The sequence below is a fragment of the Protomyctophum bolini genome, assembly GCF_963924005.1.
Source record: "Protomyctophum bolini genome assembly, chromosome: 10".
Taxonomy (NCBI): domain Eukaryota; kingdom Metazoa; phylum Chordata; class Actinopteri; order Myctophiformes; family Myctophidae; genus Protomyctophum; species Protomyctophum bolini.
The window spans coordinates 22535201-22556102 of NC_137871.1; positions in this window are offsets into that span (position 1 = coordinate 22535201).

Below are 20902 nucleotides of genomic sequence, written 5' to 3' on the forward strand. Positions count from 1 at the left end.
GTTATAGCCCATGTTTTTTGAAATTTTGAAAAAAAAGTTAGCCTCGTTTCTCATCATTTTGGACCGTGGGCTATAGCCCATATCGTACGGCATACTATAGCGCGCCGTTTTTCATCATTTTTGAGGATTTGAAAAAAATGACGAAATGACAAAAACGATGGGTTATAGCCCATGTTTTTTGAAATTTTGAAAAAAAAAGTTAGCCTCGTTTCTCATCATTTTGGACCGTGGGCTATAGCCCATATCGTACGGCATACTATAGCGCGCAGTTTTTCATCATTTTTGAGGATTTGAAAAAAATGACGAAATGACAAAAACGATGGGTTATAGCCCATGTTTTTTGAAATGTTGAAAAAAAGGTTAGCCTCGTTTCTCATCATTTTGGACCGTGGGCTTTAGCCCATATCGTACGGCATACTATAGCGCGCCGTTTTTCACCATTTTTGAGGATTTGAAAAAAATGACGAAATGACAAAAACGATGGGTTATAGCCCATGTTTTTTGAAATTTTGAAAAGAAAAGTTAGCCTCGTTTCTCATCATTTTGGACCGTGGGCTATAGCCCATATCGTACGGCATACTATAGCGCGCAGTTTTTCATCATTTTTGAGGATTTGAAAAAAATGACGAAATGACAAAAACGATGGGTTATAGCCCATGTTTTTTGAAATTTTGAAAAAAAAGGTTAGCCTCGTTTCTCATCATTTTGGACCGTGGGCTATAGCCCATATCGTACGGCATACTATAGCGCGCAGTTTTTCATCATTTTTGAGGATTTGAAAAAATGACGAAATGACAAAAACGATGGGTTATAGCCCATGTTTTTTGAAATTTTGAAAAAAAAAGTTAGCCTCGTTTCTCATCATTTTGGACCGTGGGCTATAGCCCATATCGAACGGCATACTATAGCGCGCCGTTTTTCATCATTTTTGAGGATTCGAAAAAAATGACGAAATGACAAAAACGATGGGTTATAGCCCATGTTTTTTGAAATTTTGAAAAAAAAAGTTAGCCTCGTTTCTCATCATTTTGGACCATGGGCTATAGCCCATATCGTACGGCATACTATAGCGCGCCGTTTTTCATCATTTTTGAGGATTTGAAAAAAATGACGAAATGACAAAAACGATGGGTTATAGCCCATGTTTTTTGAAATTTTGAAAAAAAAGTTAGCCTCGTTTCTCATCATTTTGGACCGTGGGCTATAGCCCATATCGTACGGCATACTATAGCGCGCCGTTTTTCATCATTTTTGAGGATTTGAAAAAAATGACGAAATGACAAAAACGATGGGTTATAGCCCATGTTTTTTGAAATTTTGAAAAAAAAGTTAGCCTCGTTTCTCATCATTTTGGACCGTGGGCTATAGCCCATATCGTACGGCATACTATAGCGCGCCGTTTTTCATCATTTTTGAGGATTTGAAAAAAATGACGAAATGACAAAAACGATGGGTTATAGCCCATGTTTTTTGAAATTTTGAAAAAAAAAGTTAGCCTCGTTTCTCATCATTTTGGACCGTGGGCTATAGCCCATATCGTACGGCATACTATAGCGCACAGTTTTTCATCAATTTTGAGGATTTGAAAAAAATGACGAAATGACAAAAACGATGGGTTATAGCCCATGTTTTTTGAAATGTTGAAAAAAAGGTTAGCCTCGTTTCTCATCATTTTGGACCGTGGGCTTTAGCCCATATCGTACGGCATACTATAGCGCGCAGTTTTTCATCATTTTTGAGGATTTGAAAAAAATGACGAAATGACAAAAACGATGGGTTATAGCCCATGTTTTTTGAAATGTTGAAAAAAAGGTTAGCCTCGTTTCTCATCATTTTGGACCGTGGGCTTTAGCCCATATCGTACGGCATACTATAGCGCGCCGTTTTTCATCATTTTTGAGGATTTGAAAAAAATGACGAAATGACAAAAACGATGGGTTATAGCCCATGTTTTTTGAAATTTTGAAAAGAAAAGTTAGCCTCGTTTCTCATCATTTTGGACCGTGGGCTATAGCCCATATCGAACGGCATACTATAGCGCGCCGTTTTTCATCATTTTTGAGGATTCGAAAAAAATGACGAAATGACAAAAACGATGGGTTATAGCCCATGTTTTTTGAAATTTTGAAAAAAAAAGTTAGCCTCGTTTCTCATCATTTTGGACCGTGGGCTATAGCCCATATCGTACGGCATACTATAGCGCGCAGTTTTTCATCATTTTTGAGGATTTGAAAAAAATGACGAAATGACAAAAACGATGGGTTATAGCCCATGTTTTTTGAAATTTTGAAAAAAAAGTTAGCCTCGTTTCTCATCATTTTGGACCATGGGCTATAGCCCATATCGTACGGCATACTATAGCGCGCCGTTTTTCATCATTTTTGAGGATTTGAAAAAAATGACAAAATGACAAAAACGATGGTTATAGCCCATGTTTTTTGAAATTTTGGAAAAAAAAGTTAGCCTCGTTTCTCATCATTTTGGACCGTGGGCTATAGCCCATATCGTACGGCATACTATAGCGCGCAGTTTTTCATCATTTTTGAGGATTTGAAAAAAATGACGAAATGACAAAAACGATGGGTTATAGCCCATGTTTTTTGAAATGTTGAAAAAAAGGTTAGCCTCGTTTCTCATCATTTTGGACCGTGGGCTTTAGCCCATATCGTACGGCATACTATAGCGCGCCGTTTTTCATCATTTTTGAGGATTTGAAAAAAATGACGAAATGACAAAAACGATGGGTTATAGCCCATGTTTTTTGAAATTTTGAAAAGAAAAGTTAGCCTCGTTTCTCATCATTTTGGACCGTGGGCTATAGCCCATATCGTACGGCATACTATAGCGCGCAGTTTTTCATCATTTTTGAGGATTTGAAAAAAATGACGAAATGACAAAAACGATGGGTTATAGCCCATGTTTTTTGAAATGTTGAAAAAAAGGTTAGCCTCGTTTCTCATCATTTTGGACCGTGGGCTTTAGCCCATATCGTACGGCATACTATAGCGCGCCGTTTTTCATCATTTTTGAGGATTTGAAAAAAATGACGAAATGACAAAAACGATGGGTTATAGCCCATGTTTTTTGAAATTTTGAAAAGAAAAGTTAGCCTCGTTTCTCATCATTTTGGACCGTGGGCTATAGCCCATATCGTACGGCATACTATAGCGCGCAGTTTTTCATCATTTTTGAGGATTTGAAAAAAATGACGAAATGACAAAAACGATGGGTTATAGCCCATGTTTTTTGAAATTTTGAAAAAGAAAGTTAGCCTCGTTTCTCATCATTTTGGACCGTGGGCTATAGCCCATATCGTACGGCATACTATAGCGCGCAGTTTTTCATCATTTTTGAGGATTTGAAAAAAATGACGAAATGACAAAAACGATGGGTTATAGCCCATGTTTTTTGAAATTTTGAAAAAAAAGTTAGCCTCGTTTCTCATCATTTTGGACCATGGGCTTTAGCCCATATCGTACGGCATACTATAGCGCGCCGTTTTTCATCATTTTTGAGGATTTGAAAAAAATGACAAAATGACAAAAACGATGGGTTATAGCCCATGTTTTTTGAAATTTTGGAAAAAAAAGTTAGCCTCGTTTCTCATCATTTTGGACCGTGGGCTATAGCCCATATCGTACGGCATACTATAGCGCGCAGTTTTTCATCATTTTTGAGGATTTGAAAAAAATGACGAAATGACAAAAACGATGGGTTATAGCCCATGTTTTTTGAAATGTTGAAAAAAAGGTTAGCCTCGTTTCTCATCATTTTGGACCGTGGGCTTTAGCCCATATCGTACGGCATACTATAGCGCGCCGTTTTTCACCATTTTTGAGGATTTGAAAAAAATGACGAAATGACAAAAACGATGGGTTATAGCCCATGTTTTTTGAAATTTTGAAAAGAAAAGTTAGCCTCGTTTCTCATCATTTTGGACCGTGGGCTATAGCCCATATCGTACGGCATACTATAGCGCGCAGTTTTTCATCATTTTTGAGGATTTGAAAAAAATGACGAAATGACAAAAACGATGGGTTATAGCCCATGTTTTTTGAAATTTTGAAAAAAAAGGTTAGCCTCGTTTCTCATCATTTTGGACCGTGGGCTATAGCCCATATCGTACGGCATACTATAGCGCGCAGTTTTTCATCATTTTTGAGGATTTGAAAAAAATGACGAAATGACAAAAACGATGGGTTATAGCCCATGTTTTTTGAAATTTTGAAAAAAAAAGTTAGCCTCGTTTCTCATCATTTTGGACCATGGGCTATAGCCCATATCGTACGGCATACTATAGCGCGCCGTTTTTCATCATTTTTGAGGATTTGAAAAAAATGACAAAATGACAAAAACGATGGGTTATAGCCCATGTTTTTTGAAATTTTGGAAAAAAAAGTTAGCCTCGTTTCTCATCATTTTGGACCGTGGGCTATAGCCCATATCGTACGGCATACTATAGCGCGCAGTTTTTCATCATTTTTGAGGATTTGAAAAAAATGACGAAATGACAAAAACGATGGGTTATAGCCCATGTTTTTTGAAATGTTGAAAAAAAGGTTAGCCTCGTTTCTCATCATTTTGGACCGTGGGCTTTAGCCCATATCGTACGGCATACTATAGCGCGCCGTTTTTCATCATTTTTGAGGATTTGAAAAAAATGACGAAATGACAAAAACGATGGGTTATAGCCCATGTTTTTTGAAATTTTGAAAAAAAAGTTAGCCTCGTTTCTCATCATTTTGGACCGTGGGCTATAGCCCATATCGTACGGCATACTATAGCGCGCCGTTTTTCATCATTTTTGAGGATTTGAAAAAAATGACGAAATGACAAAAACGATGGGTTATAGCCCATGTTTTTTGAAATTTTGAAAAAGAAAGTTAGCCTCGTTTCTCATCATTTTGGACCGTGGGCTATAGCCCATATCGTACGGCATACTATAGCGCGCAGTTTTTCATCAATTTTGAGGATTTGAAAAAAATGACGAAATGACAAAAACGATGGGTTATAGCCCATGTTTTATGAAATTTTGAAAAAAAAAGTTAGCCTCGTTTCTCATCATTTTGGACCATGGGCTATAGCCCATATCGTACGGCATACTATAGCGCGCCGTTTTTCATCATTTTTGAGGATTTGAAAAAAATGACGAAATGACAAAAACGATGGGTTATAGCCCATGTTTTTTGAAATTTTGAAAAAAAAAGTTAGCCTCGTTTCTCATCATTTTGGACCGTGGGCTATAGCCCATATCGTACGGCATACTATAGCGCGCAGTTTTTCATCATTTTTGAGGATTTGAAAAAAATGACGAAATGACAAAAACGATGGGTTATAGCCCATGTTTTTTGAAATTTTGAAAAAAAAAGTTAGCCTCGTTTCTCATCATTTTGGACCATGGGCTATAGCCCATATCGTACGGCATACTATAGCGCGCCGTTTTTCATCATTTTTGAGGATTTGAAAAAAATGACGAAATGACAAAAACGATGGGTTATAGCCCATGTTTTTTGAAATTTTGAAAAAAAAAGTTAGCCTCGTTTCTCATCATTTTGGACCGTGGGCTATAGCCCATATCGTACGGCATACTATAGCGCGCAGTTTTTCATCATTTTTGAGGATTTGAAAAAAATGACGAAATGACAAAAACGATGGGTTATAGCCCATGTTTTTTGAAATTTTGAAAAAAACAGTTAGCCTCGTTTCTCATCATTTTGGACTGTGGGCTATAGCCCATATCGTACGGCATACTATAGCGCGCAGTTTTTCATAAATTTTGAGGATTTGAAAAAAATGACGAAATGACAAAAACGATGGGTTATAGCCCATGTTTTTTGAAATTTTGAAAAAAAAAGTTAGCCTCGTTTCTCATCATTTTGGACCGTGGGCTATAGCCCATATCGTACGGCATACTATAGCGCACAGTTTTTCATCATTTTTGAGGATTTGAAAAAAATGACGAAATGACAAAAACGATGGGTTATAGCCCATGTTTTTTGAAATTTTGAAAAAAAAAGTTAGCCTCGTTTCTCATCATTTTGGACCATGGGCTATAGCCCATATCGTACGGCATACTATAGCGCGCCGTTTTTCATCATTTTTGAGGATTTGAAAAAAATGACGAAATGACAAAAACGATGGGTTATAGCCCATGTTTTTTGAAATTTTGAAAAAAAAAGTTAGCCTCGTTTCTCATCATTTTGGACCGTGGGCTATAGCCCATATCGTACGGCATACTATAGCGCGCAGTTTTTCATCATTTTTGAGGATTTGAAAAAAATTACGAAATGACAAAAACGATGGGTTATAGCCCATGTTTTTTGAAATTTTGAAAAAAAAAGTTAGCCTCGTTTCTCATCATTTTGGACCGTGGGCTATAGCCCATATCGTACGGCATACTATAGCGCGCAGTTTTTCATCATTTTTGAGGATTTGAAAAAAATGACAAAAACGATGGGTTATAGCCCATGTTTTTTGAAATTTTGAAAAAAAAAGTTAGCCTCGTTTCTCATCATTTTGGACCATGGGCTATAGCCCATATCGTACGGCATACTATAGCGCGCCGTTTTTCATCATTTTTGAGGATTTGAAAAAAATGACGAAATGACAAAAACGATGGGTTATAGCCCATGTTTTTTGAAATTTTGAAAAAAAAAGTTAGCCTCGTTTCTCATCATTTTGGACCGTGGGCTATAGCCCATATCGTACGGCATACTATAGCGCGCAGTTTTTCATCATTTTTGAGGATTTGAAAAAAATGACAAAATGACAAAAACGATGGGTTATAGCCCATGTTTTTTGAAATTTTGAAAAAAAAGTTAGCCTCGTTTCTCATCATTTTGGACCATGGGCTATAGCCCATATCGTACGGCATACTATAGCGCGCCGTTTTTCATCATTTTTGAGGATTTGAAAAAAATGACGAAATGACAAAAACGATGGGTTATAGCCCATGTTTTTTGAAATTTTGGAATAAAAAGTTAGCCTCGTTTCTCATCATTTTGGACCGTGGGCTATAGCCCATATCGTACGGCATACTATAGCGCGCAGTTTTTCATCATTTTTGAGGATTTGAAAAAAATGACGAAATGACAAAAACGATGGGTTATAGCCCATGTTTTTTGAAATGTTGAAAAAAAGGTTAGCCTCGTTTCTCATCATTTTGGACCGTGGGCTATAGCCCATATCGTACGGCATACTATAGCGCGCCGTTTTTCATCATTTTTGAGGATTTGAAAAAAATGACGAAATGACAAAAACGATGGGTTATAGCCCATGTTTTTTGAAATTTTGAAAAAAAAAGTTAGCCTCGTTTCTCATCATTTTGGACCGTGGGCTATAGCCCATATCGTACGGCATACTATAGCGCGCAGTTTTTCATCATTTTTGAGGATTTAAAAAAAATGACGAAATGACAAAAACGATGGGTTATAGCCCATGTTTTTTGAAATGTTGAAAAAAAGGTTAGCCTCGTTTCTCATCATTTTGGACCGTGGGCTATAGCCCATATCGTACGGCATACTATAGCGCGCCGTTTTTCATCATTTTTGAGGATTTGAAAAAAATGACGAAATGACAAAAACGATGGGTTATAGCCCATGTTTTTTGAAATTTTGAAAAAAAAAGTTAGCCTCGTTTCTCATCATTTTGGACCGTGGGCTATAGCCCATATCGTACGGCATACTATAGCGCGCAGTTTTTCATCATTTTTGAGGATTTGAAAAAAATGACGAAATGACAAAAACGATGGGTTATAGCCCATGTTTTTTGAAATTTTGAAAAAAAAAGTTAGCCTCGTTTCTCATCATTTTGGACCGTGGGCTATAGCCCATATCGTACGGCATACTATAGCGCGCCGTTTTTCATCATTTTTGAGGATTTGAAAAAAATGACGAAATGACAAAAACGATGGGTTATAGCCCATGTTTTTTGAAATTTTGAAAAAAAAAGTTAGCCTCGTTTCTCATCATTTTGGACCGTGGGCTATAGCCCATATCGTACGGCATATTATAGCGCGCAGTTTTTCATCATTTTTGAGGATTTGAAAAAAATGACGAAATGACAAAAACGATGTGTTATAGCCCATGTTTTTTGAAAATTTGAAAAAAAAAAGTTAGCCTCGTTTCTCATCATTTTTGACTGTGGGCTATAGCCCATATCGTACGGCATACTATAGCGCGCCGTTTCTCATCATTTTTGAGGATTTGAAAAAAATGACGAAATGACAAAAACGATGGGTTATAGCCCATGTTTTTTGAAATTTTGAAAAAAAAAGTTAGCCTCGTTTCTCATCATTTTGGACCATTGGCTATAGCCCATATCGTACGGCATACTATAGCGCGCCGTTTCTCATCATTTTTGAGGATTTGAAAAAAATGACGAAATGACAAAAACGATGGGTTATAGCCCATGTTTTTTGAAATTTTGAAAAAAAAAGTTAGCCTCGTTTCTCATCATTTTGGACCATTGGCTATAGCCCATATCGTACGGCATACTATAGCGCGCCGTTTTTCATCATTTTTGAGGATTTGAAAAAAATGACGAAATGACAAAAACGATGGGTTATAGCCCATGTTTTTTGAAAATTTGGAAAAAAAAGTTAGCCTCGTTTCTCATCATTTTGGACCGTGGGCTATAGCCCATATCGTACGGCATACTATAGCGCGCAGTTTTTCATCATTTTTGAAGATTTGAAAAAAATGACGAAATCAAAAAATAGCAGACCTACAAGCTCATAGCGCGCCACCGAGTGGCGCGCTATGAGCTATGAGCTTGTAGATCTGCTATTTTTCAATAGCTAAAGTACGACATGATGCCAACACCAAAATGGGTTCCCGCCCAAAATGGGTTAAACCCCCCCGAAAAAAAAGGGAAACAGACAAAAATCATTAATGACCAACATTTTCCGATTGGACTCTTGCCATTTTGTCCCCCCCCCTTTTCGCTCCCTCTGGCATCCTCTGAGATCTGCATTGTTTCCAGGAGTCAAACCAGGTTAATGCATTTTGGGCGGGAACCCCTTTTGGTGTTAGCATTACGTTATGCTTCAGCTATTTAAAAATAGCAGATCTACAAGCTCATAGCGCGCCACCGAGTGGCGCGCTATGAGCTTTTAGGTTCTGCTATTTTTGAAAAATCAATGAAACTTTTAGAATCTGATCTCAGGTCAGAATGGGTCAATAATGAAACTGTCAGGATGAAATATACATTTTTAGAATCTGATCTCAGGTCAGAATGTGTTAAAACTTGAGAGCCCAGCTGTTCTCTGGTCTGGAACACAGACAGCAGCAGGAAGGGAATACTGCCCCCCCATCCCCCCCCCTCCCTCTGGCATGACAGTCAGGACAATGTACAGCATCTATATTATTGTCATGCAACGATATCATATGACATAGATATTAAACCGAAAGGCTTTCATGGTTTATTGAATGCAAAACGTGGAGAAGCGGTTCCACATCTGCTAGAAACTATCTGTACAGCAGTATATTCACTGAGCATACAGTATGTAAAGTACAGTACAGTACGTATGCAGTACATGAAGCAACAACATGGGTGTCTTTCTGTCTGTCTGTCAAACAAACGGCAGATAGGCCTATATGGAGTCTTACTATAGCATGGAGTTTTTCATAATTTTTGAGGATTTGAAAAAAAAGACGAAAATCACTCGAGACAATGGACTATATATAGCCCATGGTCTTGGAGTGATTTTCGTCTTTTTTCAAATCATCGTTTTTCATCATTTTTGACCATGGGCCGCTAAGTATACTACTACTTATACTTATTATACTACTTATAAATATCAGTATACTACTACTTGGGGTTATCATCTATGAAAAGGCAACACAATGAGCAGAAAATAATAAACCATGTAAATACAACAAATTGAGCAGAGCACTGCAGGGACTTGAAGCCCGTTCTGGTAAACCAGGAGTACCACAACCAGTGCCTTAGTTCGTTTTATTGTAATTTACAGGTCCATTATTTTCATCCTGTACTCAAATCCTGCAAAATCATGAGAAACGTCATGCAAAACCATGGACTATAGTATACCTTTTTTACCTGATTAATCTTTTTTTCAAATCCTCCAAAATCTTGAAAAATCACACCCGTGTGAAGTAAGTGCTGCAACTCTGCTGAGTTGCACCACGGCATACTATAGAGCGTCGCAGTCCCGCCCCCTCGAGAGACCCGGAAAAGAAATCCCTGTTCATTTTCCTCAGACTTTTCAGAAAGTATTTATTTAAAGACGTTTACACCGCGGACAAAGACAACTGGAGTTGTGACAAATCATGACGGCACAATGTTTTGGGCAAAACAAAGAATTAGAAAAAAAAACGGCAGGTACAACACTTTGTTTTTCTTCTTTGTTTGGTCCAAGATATTGTGTTTGTTGTCATGATTCGTCACCACTCTGCTTTGTACGACACTTGGGTCTTTAAATAAATACTTTGAAATGTCTATGGGAAAAATGCATTGGGATTCATTTCCTGGGCCTGGCATCGTCATGAAAGCTTTTTCCAATCCTCTTAAAGCTTGTAGAGCTTGTAGATCAGATTTTTTTTGCCAGTGTTCCCCTCTGAATAGTGATTCTAGGGTTAATGTAATTAATGTAGTAAATTCATGAATGAAAATTGGATTTATTACATTAACGATACGAACGAATATTCAATGAAAAAAGTTGCAATCAAAGATTTGGAACTCTTCTGTAGTAACAAGGAACCCCTATACTAGGGGTCAGAGAACCATCACTGGCCTCTCTACACTGGCTCCCGGTTAAATACAGAAGAGAGTTCAAAATCCTCCTCACCTACATATAAAGCCCACAATGGTCAGGCACCAGAATATCTCAGAGAACTAAATCGATCCCTACAATCTTAACAGAACAGTGTGTTCATAGTTTACAACAATGTTTAGTCCTGAATATCAAAAGTTACAATAGGAGGCAGAGCGTTTAAGTTCTCCCGGCATCTGTCCTCGGGGGTGACACGCTCTGCACGGTCAAGACTAGATTAAAAACCTCTATGACAAAAGGTCACCCGACAGAGTAAAAAGGGTGAGAAGAGAACCCCTGGCCTCCACCAAAGCCCTCGGCGTGGTCACGCCACCAGGGCCAGTTAATTGCACAACCAAACACTGTTGTATATACAGTATATCATGTACACGTAATAGGCTATAGTATTTTATAGAGAAAGGCTTTATTATGTGATGGGAGTTTGTGTTTAAGTGCTTTGCATATATGAAATGTCTTGTCGTAGTTTACCGTTTTGCCTCATTCTAGTGAGGTTCTATAACCCACTGAGTATTTACTTTAATAAAGATTGTTATACATGTAAAAACCTTGTCTGTGGTCCTTCCAGGTTCGGACAGGACTACAGTTTGTAGTAAACTCAGTCTTTTACTTAATTTTCATATAGAAATGTTTAGGCATTTTTAGCAAAGATCCAAAAGTCAGAATACGAAAGTGAGGCAAGAGGAGACACATGGGTGTCAGCTCATTAATTTATATCGATAACGATCAGGCTTTGAGGAATTTATATTATTTTGTGGAAAGACAGGAGACAATAAATTCTGAACAGAACCAGTATCTTATACTAGGGCAATTGACCTTTTTAAGAATAAAATATTAAATAAACTGTTAACAGGTTAATATGTTCCGCCACTTTAAAAGCGTAATTGTGTTTACCTGGATAGTGCTGGTTGGCATTTATTGATTCTGATTATTTAAACATGAACGGACGACTATGCTCAACAAGCCCAAAGCTTATTGATAACTGGTACTCAAGTTTATTAAGGATTTTTTTTTTCGGGTATCGAGCTCCATCCCTACACATGGGTATCAAGGTTTTATTGCTCACGGTCAAGCGGTTCATGAGCTATGCCCGTTTAAAGTTTGAATTTTCAGTTGAGTGCTATAGCGCCACCCATTGGACAATGGTTGTGGGCTTTGTGTCCTCGCCGTTTGGCATTGCCCTCTAGGTTGTCCTGATCAGATGGGGTGATGGGAAATCAGGGCAAAGCATCATTTTCAAATTATTGAGAGCCCAAAAAAAAAAAATAGAGGGCTACCATATTGCCAAGTTTGACGAAAACCCGACAGCACAGTTCAGCCAGAACTAACATTTTTGGTGGAAGGAGAAGAGAAAAATAAGGGACCAAGAGTCCCTTCGGGCTTGGTCCCTAAATAGACTTGTAACCCAACTGTAGGGAGTACAAACACAGTAAAGAACCTGGGAGTTATCATCTATGAAAAGGAAACAATGAGCAGAAAATGAACCATGTAAATACAACAAATTGAGGGCACCGCAGGGAGTTGAACCCCGTTCTGGTAAACCAGGAGTACCACACCAGTGCCTTAGTTTTTGTTTTATAATTTACAGGTCCAAATCAGTCATTAGTTTCAATTTTGCAAAATAATAAATAAATAAAAAGAGAGAGCCTACACGCTCAATTTGAATCTTGACTATAAATGATAGCCATGCTTATGTCTTTATACAATTGAAAACCGGAAGACTCACTCCACAAATACCTTAAGGAAAACTCCTCAGACATAAACTAAGAAAATATTTTGTCATGCTCATAAAGTGCTGCAAAGTGCTAAAAGTGCAGCAGAAAACATTTGGGTCATAGGCCCATCGTCAATGCCAAAGTTTTAGCTGCAAATGGCAGCATAAAAAAATCACATCAATAAACACCACATAATGTGATGTTAACTGACGCGATGAAGCTTGCACATTATAAGACATACATCACATCAACCAACATCACATACCTAGCCCTACCCTAACCCTATTGTTCATTATGTGATGTGGGATGACATGATGAAGCCTTACTCACAAATGTGAAATGAGACAAGACATAAACACACATCACATACCGGGCCTGTGTTCATAGGTGATGTGGGCTTACGTAATGAAGCTTTACTCACAAATTAGATCTGATAATATAGCACGAACAATGGTCTTATGACCTAGATGTTTGCTGCTGCACTTTTCACTTCAAGCACTTTGAGCGCTTTATGAACATGAACAAAATAGATTTTCTTGGTCTCTGCCCAAGCAGTTGGCCTTTAGGTTTCCGTGGCGCAAGTATTTTTCTATCTAGTTGTCCCATGTAGGAAACATGGGGCAAGACTGTACAATTTATGCCATTTGTGGACGATTGACATAAATTATACGAGGTAGCAGCATTCTTTGCGCCCCAGTATTTGTCAGCAATATTATGAACATTAGTACACAACATGAACAGCAATAAACACAATTCATATGGCGCAATGCCAACAGACGTGAATGACGAGCTAGCCGCAATTGCTGTGAAAAATCACCTTTAAAAAAACCACATAAATGCACATCACATATCGGCCTGTGTTCATATCTGATGTGAACTGACGTGATGACGCTTTACTGGTAAATTACATGAAACAGCTCCAAATGAGAAACTGTACGCGAGACATGACCCGAGTCACACATACACTAGTGAAAAACTAGTGTCATAGATAGGAAAGAAAGAAATAAGAAATTACAATACAATAAAGCAAAATGCGATTAAAAACTTGAGACCAAAAACAAATAACTTTATTAAAGCAAAGAAGAGAGAAAAGATGAAGGTTGGGTAAAAACCTTGTACGTCCAAAATAGTTACTTTTATGGACCAAAACAACTGATCCAATATTATTAATATAATAATCTGTGTTCCAATGTTATTATTTAGTCACAAGCTCTTGCTGATACTTCACTGGTTTGAAAAACAGAATACTACATGTTAAATATTCAATAATGCCTCATGAGATTGGCCATTTGCTACTTGTGTGTGACACTGTAGCATGACCAAGTAAGGAAATTAATTTACAAAAGGTTGAACTATGGAGATACAAGGTTTCTGCCCAACAGTCAAGGATAATAAACTACACTCACTTACCTTCAATATCAGCACTAAACAAAATACACACACCAACAAAAGAAACAAATGACACAGCGGCCATCATTTGCTTCCTCTTGTTAGTTTACACAGACCTACAGCATAGTAAGCTGTAAACACAGTGTTAAGGGGCTACATGCTACCATAATGACACAAGACATAAAGCACACACCTCCACATCACATAAAACACTAGTGAAGAACTAGGGAAAGATAGGCAAGAAGAAAGAAATTACCTAAATAAAATAAAGCAAAATGCGATTAAAAACTATGACAACAAAAAATAAACAACTTTATTAAAGAATAGAGAGGAGACACAAGAGAACATACATTATGTGATGTGGATGTGGACAGACTTTACCTGTAAATTATGTTAAACGATAAATAAATCACATGCCTCCACAAACATCACATGTATAACTGTGATGTGGACTGGCATTATACACACAAATTAAGTGAAATTATACATGGCGCGAAAGACAACCTATGGTATGGTAGCATGTAGCCCACTTAAACAAGCAGCAGGAATCAGACGGTTAACTAACCTTCACTGCTAACAGCAGCCAGCAGTGGCAACAGCATAGAGTTCACCCAGCAGTGGCAACAGCATAGAGTTCACACCTCCAGTCCGCTTCACTTTCTGAAATGGCAGGGGAAAAGAAAATTAGTTGTCGGCCTACAGGATGACATTTTGGAAGTCATAACAGTCACTGACAGAGCTGTGTCACCATTATTACACACATTCTAGGGCTATAATCTGCCTTGTGCAACCATTTCTTTTATGAAGCCTAAAAGCTAAAAAGTTCTGTATGTAATTACCATGGGGGGCCTTCCGTCACTCGGTTGAAGATAGCCGGTATTAATAGAGCCGCGTAGGTTGTATGGCACAATACGTCCCGAGCACCGTACGCCTCGTAATCTCAGGGAGCGTTCGTTGACACCGTTATTCGTTTCAGCCCAGCCGAGTAGACACTCTATTATCAATACCAGCTATCTCCTGAAGACTGCATCCAAGGTCACCGCATGACACCAAGGTCACATGATCAACCTGTAAGACACAAACATACACCAACATTACTCTTTATCCAGATATTATACATTGTAGAAAATACATCTTTAGGAAATTCTTGCATTTTTCTTTTGCAACCAGATCTTATTTTAATGATGTTTGAGACAAAAAACACTTTCCTGGGGTTTTTATGCGTTTAGATATTTCAGTATTTTAAAGAGTCCATGATGTCATCATGGACACTGGGCTCACTTCCTTCCTGGACTAAATGTTGTCTCAGTAAGACAGCCCTCCCCCTATCCACAAGGAGGAGCAGTGGCCCAAAGCATTGTGGGAATTGTAGTTCAGGAAGGAAGTGAGCCCGGTGTCCATGACATCATGGAGTATATGAACTTTCATTTCCTTAGTGGCTTCACAAAATATCCGTCTGACTGCCCCCCTGGCTATAGCCCATATCGTACGGCATACTATAGCGCGCCGTTTTTCATCATGTTTGAGGATTTGAAAAAAATGACGAAATGACAAAAACGATGGGTTATAGCCCATGTTTTTTGAAATTTTGAAAAAAAAGTTAGCCTCGTTTCTCATCATTTTGGACCGTGGGCTATAGCCCATATCATACGGCATACTATAGCGCGCCGTTTTTCATCATTTTTGAGGATTTGAAAAAAATGACGAAATGACATGATTGAAAAACAGCTTCTAACCATTATTTGACACTTTGGTTGTTGAGAAACAGCTCCTAAAACATTATTTTACACTTTTGGTTGTTGAGAAACAGCTCCTAAAACATTATTTGACACTTTTGGTTGTTGAAAAACAGCTTCTAACCATTATTTGACACTTTGGTTGTTGAGAAACAGCTCCTAAAACATTATTTTACACTTTTGGTTATTGAGAAACAGCTCCTAAAACATTATTTGACACTTTTGGTTGTTGAAAAACAGCTTCTAACCATTATTTGACACTTTGGTTGTTGAGAAACAGCTCCTAAAACATTATTTGACACTTTTGGTTGTTGAAAAACAGCTTCTAACCATTATTTGACACTTTGGTTGTTGAGAAACAGCTCCTAAAACATTATTTTACACTTTTGGTTATTGAGAAACAGCTCCTAAAACATTATTTGACACTTTTGGTTGTTGAGAAACAGCTCCTAAAACATTATTTTACACTTTTGGTTGTTGAGAAACAGCTCCTAAAACATTATTTGACACTTTTGGTTGTTGAAAAACAGCTTCTAACCATTATTTGACACTTTGGTTGTTGAGAAACAGCTCCTAAAACATTATTTTACACTTTTGGTTATTATTATTGGTGATTATTATTATTTTGGGAGGCAAATTATTTTGGCAAATTATTTTGGGAGGCAAATTATTTTGGCAAATTATTTTGGGAGGCAAATTATTTTGGGAGGCAAATTATTTTGGCAGGCAAATTATTTTGGGAGGCAAATTATTTTGGCAAATTATTTTGGGAGGCAAATTATTTTGGCAAATTATTTTGGGAGGCAAATAATTTTGGCAAATTATTTTGGGAGGCAAATAATTTTGGCAAATTATTTTGGGAGGCAAATAATTTTGGGAGGCAAATTATTTTGGCAAGGCAAATTATTTTGGGAGGCAAATTATTTTGGCAAATTATTTTGGGAGGCAAATTATTTTGTGAGGCAAATTATTTTGGCAAATTATTTTGGGAGGCAAATTATTTTGGCAAATTATTTCAGGAGGCAAATTATTTTGGCAAATTATTTTGGCAAATTATTTTGGGAGGCAAATAATTTTGGCAAATAATTTTGGGAGGCAAATTATTTTGGCAAATTATTTTGGGAGGCAAATTATTTTGTGAGGCAAATTATTTTGTGCGGCAAATTATTTTGGCAAATTATTTTGGGAGGCAAATTATTTTGGCAAATTATTTCAGGAGGCAAATTATTTTGGCAGGCAAATTATTTTGGCAGGCAAATTATTTTGGGAGGCAAATTATTTTGGGAGGCAAATTATTTTGGGAGGCAAATTATTTTGGCAAATTATTTTGGGAGGCAAATTATTTTGGGAGGCAAATTATTTTGGCAAATTATTTCAGGAGGCAAATTATTTTGGCAGGCAAATTATTTTGGCAAATTATTTTGGGAGGCAAATTATTTTGGAAATTTATTTTGGGAGGCAAATTATTTTGGCAAATTATTTTGGGAGGCAAATTATTTTGGCAAATTATTTTACACTTTTGGTTATTGAGAAACAGCTCCTAAAACATTATTTGACACTTTTGGTTGTTGAAAAACAGCTTCTAACCATTCTTTGACACTTTGGTTGTTGAGAAACAGCTCCTAAAACATTATTTTACACTTTTGGTTATTGAGAAACAGCTCCTAAAACATTATTTGACACTTTTGGTTGTTGAAAAACAGCTTCTAACCATTATTTGACACTTTGGTTGTTGAGAAACAGCTCCTAAAACATTATTTTACACTTTTGGTTGTTGAGAAACAGCTCCTAAAACATTATTTGACACTTTTGGTTGTTGAAAAACAGCTTCTAACCATTATTTTACACTTTGGTTGTTGAGAAACAGCTCCTAAAACATTATTTTACACTTTTGGTTATTGAGAAACAGCTCCTAAAACATTATTTGACACTTTTGGTTGTTGAAAAACAGCTTCTAACCATTCTTTGACACTTTGGTTGTTGAGAAACAGCTCCTAAAACATTATTTTACACTTTTGGTTATTGAGAAACAGCTCCTAAAACATTATTTGACACTTTTGGTTGTTGAAAAACAGCTTCTAACCATTATTTGACACTTTGGTTGTTGAGAAACAGCTCCTAAAACATTATTTTACACTTTTGTTTGTTGAGAAACAGCTCCTAAAACATTATTTGACACTTTTGGTTGTTGAAAAACAGCTTCTAACCATTATTTGACACTTTGCTTGTTGAGAAACAGCTCCTAAAACATTATTTTACACTTTTGGTTGTTGAGAAACAGCTCCTAAAACATTATTTGACACTTTTGGTTGTTGAAAAACAGCTTCTAACCATTATTTGACACTTTGGTTGTTGAGAAACGGCTCCTAAACCATTATTTTACACTTTTGGTTATTGAGAAACAGCTCCTAAAACATTATTTGACACTTTTGGTTGTTGAAAAACAGCTTCTAACCATTATTTGACACTTTGGTTGTTGAGAAACAGCTCCTAAAACATTATTTTACACTTTTGGTTATTGAGAAACAGCTCCTAAAACATTATTTGACACTTTTGGTTGTTGAAAAACAGCTTCTAACCATTCTTTGACACTTTGGTTGTTGAGAAACAGCTCCTAAAACATTATTTTACACTTTTGGTTGTTGAGAAACAGCTCCTAAAACATTATTTGACACTTTTGGTTGTTGAAAAACAGCTTCTAACCATTATTTGACACTTTGGTTGTTGAGAAACAGCTCCTAAAACATTATTTTACACTTTTGGTTGTTGAGAAACAGCTCCTAAAACATTATTTGACACTTTTGGTTGTTGAAAAACAGCTTCTAACCATTATTTGACACTTTGGTTGTTGAGAAACGGCTCCTAAACCATTATTTTACACTTTTGGTTATTGAGAAACAGCTCCTAAAACATTATTTGACACTTTTGGTTGTTGAAAAACAGCTTCTAACCATTATTTGACACTTTGGTTGTTGAGAAACAGCTCCTAAAACATTATTTTACACTTTTGGTTATTGAGAAACAGCTCCTAAAACATTATTTGACACTTTTGGTTGTTGAAAAACAGCTTCTAACCATTCTTTGACACTTTGGTTGTTGAGAAACAGCTCCTAAAACATTATTTTACACTTTTGGTTATTGAGAAACAGCTCCTAAAACATTATTTGACACTTTTGGTTGTTGAAAAACAGCTTCTAACCATTATTTGACACTTTGGTTGTTGAGAAACAGCTCCTAAAACATTATTTTACACTTTTGGTTATTGAGAAACAGCTCCTAAAACATTATTTGACACTTTTGGTTGTTGAAAAACAGCTTCTAACCATTATTTGACACTTTGGTTGTTGAGAAACAGCTCCTAAAACATTATTTTACACTTTTGGTTGTTGAGAAACAGCTCCTAAAACATTATTTGACACTTTTGGTTGTTGAAAAACAGCTTCTAACCATTATTTGACACTTTGGTTGTTGAGAAACAGCTCCTAAAACATTATTTTACACTTTTGGTTGTTGAGAAACAGCTCCTAAAACATTATTTGACACTTTTGGTTGTTGAAAAACAGCTTCTAACCATTATTTGACACTTTGGTTGTTGAGAAACAGCTCCTAAAACATTATTTTACACTTTTGGTTGTTGAGAAACAGCTCCTAAAACATTATTTGACACTTTTGGTTGTTGAAAAACAGCTTCTAACCATTATTTGACACTTTGGTTGTTGAGAAACGGCTCCTAAAACATTATTTTACACTTTTGGTTATTGAGAAACAGCTCCTAAAACATTATTTGACACTTTTGGTTGTTGAAAAACAGCTTCTAACCATTATATGACACTTTGGTTGTTGAGAAACAGCTCCTAAAACATTATTTTACACTTTTGGTTATTGAGAAACAGCTCCTAAAACATTATTTGACACTTTTGGTTGTTGAAAAACAGCTTCTAACCATTATTTGACACTTTGGTTGTTGAGAAACAGCTCCTAAAACATTATTTTACACTTTTGGTTATTGAGAAACAGCTCCTAAAACATTATTTGACACTTTTGGTTGTTGAAAAACAGCTTCTAACCATTCTTTGACACTTTGGTTGTTGAGAAACAGCTCCTAAAACATTATTTTACACTTTTGGTTATTGAGAAACAGCTCCTAAAACATTATTTGACACTTTTGGTTGTTGAAAAACAGCTTCTAACCATTATTTGACACTTTGGTTGTTGAGAAACAGCTCCTAAAACATTATTTTACACTTTTGGTTGTTGAGAAACAGCTCCTAAAACATTATTTGACACTTTTGGTTGTTGAAAAACAGCTTCTAACCATTATTTGACACTTTGGTTGTTGAGAAACAGCTCCTAAAACATTATTTTACACTTTTGGTTGTTGAGAAACAGCTCCTAAAACATTATTTGACACTTTTGGTTGTTGAAAAACAGCTTCTAACCATTATTTGACACTTTGGTTGTTGAGAAACAGCTCCTAAAACATTATTTTACACTTTTGGTTGTTGAGAAACAGCTCCTAAAACATTATTTGACACTTTTGGTTGTTGAAAAACAGCTTCTAACCATTATTTGACACTTTGGTTGTTGAGAAACGGCTCCTAAAACATTATTTTACACTTTTGGTTATTGAGAAACAGCTCCTAAAACATTATTTGACACTTTTGGTTGTTGAAAAACAGCTTCTAACCATTATATGACACTTTGGTTGTTGAGAAACAGCTCCTAAAACATTATTTTACACTTTTGGTTATTGAGAAACAGCTCCTAAAACATTATTTGACACTTTTGGTTGTTGAAAAACAGCTTCTAACCATTATTTGACACTTTGGTTGTTGAGAAACAGCTCCTAAAACATTATTTTACACTTTTGGTTATTGAGAAACAGCTCCTAAAACATTATTTGACACTTTTGGTTGTTGAAAAACAGCTTCTAACCATTCTTTGACACTTTGGTTGTTGAGAAACAGCTCCTAAAACATTATTTTACACTTTTGGTTATTGAGAAACAGCTCCTAAAACATTATTTGACACTTTTGGTTGTTGAAAAACAGCTTCTAACCATTATTTGACACTTTGGTTGTTGAGAAACAGCTCCTAAAACATTATTTTACACTTTTGGTTATTGAGAAACAGCTCCTAAAACATTATTTGACACTTTTGGTTGTTGAAAAACAGCTTCTAACCATTCTTTGACACTTTGGTTGTTGAGAAACAGCTCCTAAAACATTATTTTACACTTTTGGTTGTTGAGAAACAGCTCCTAAAACATTATT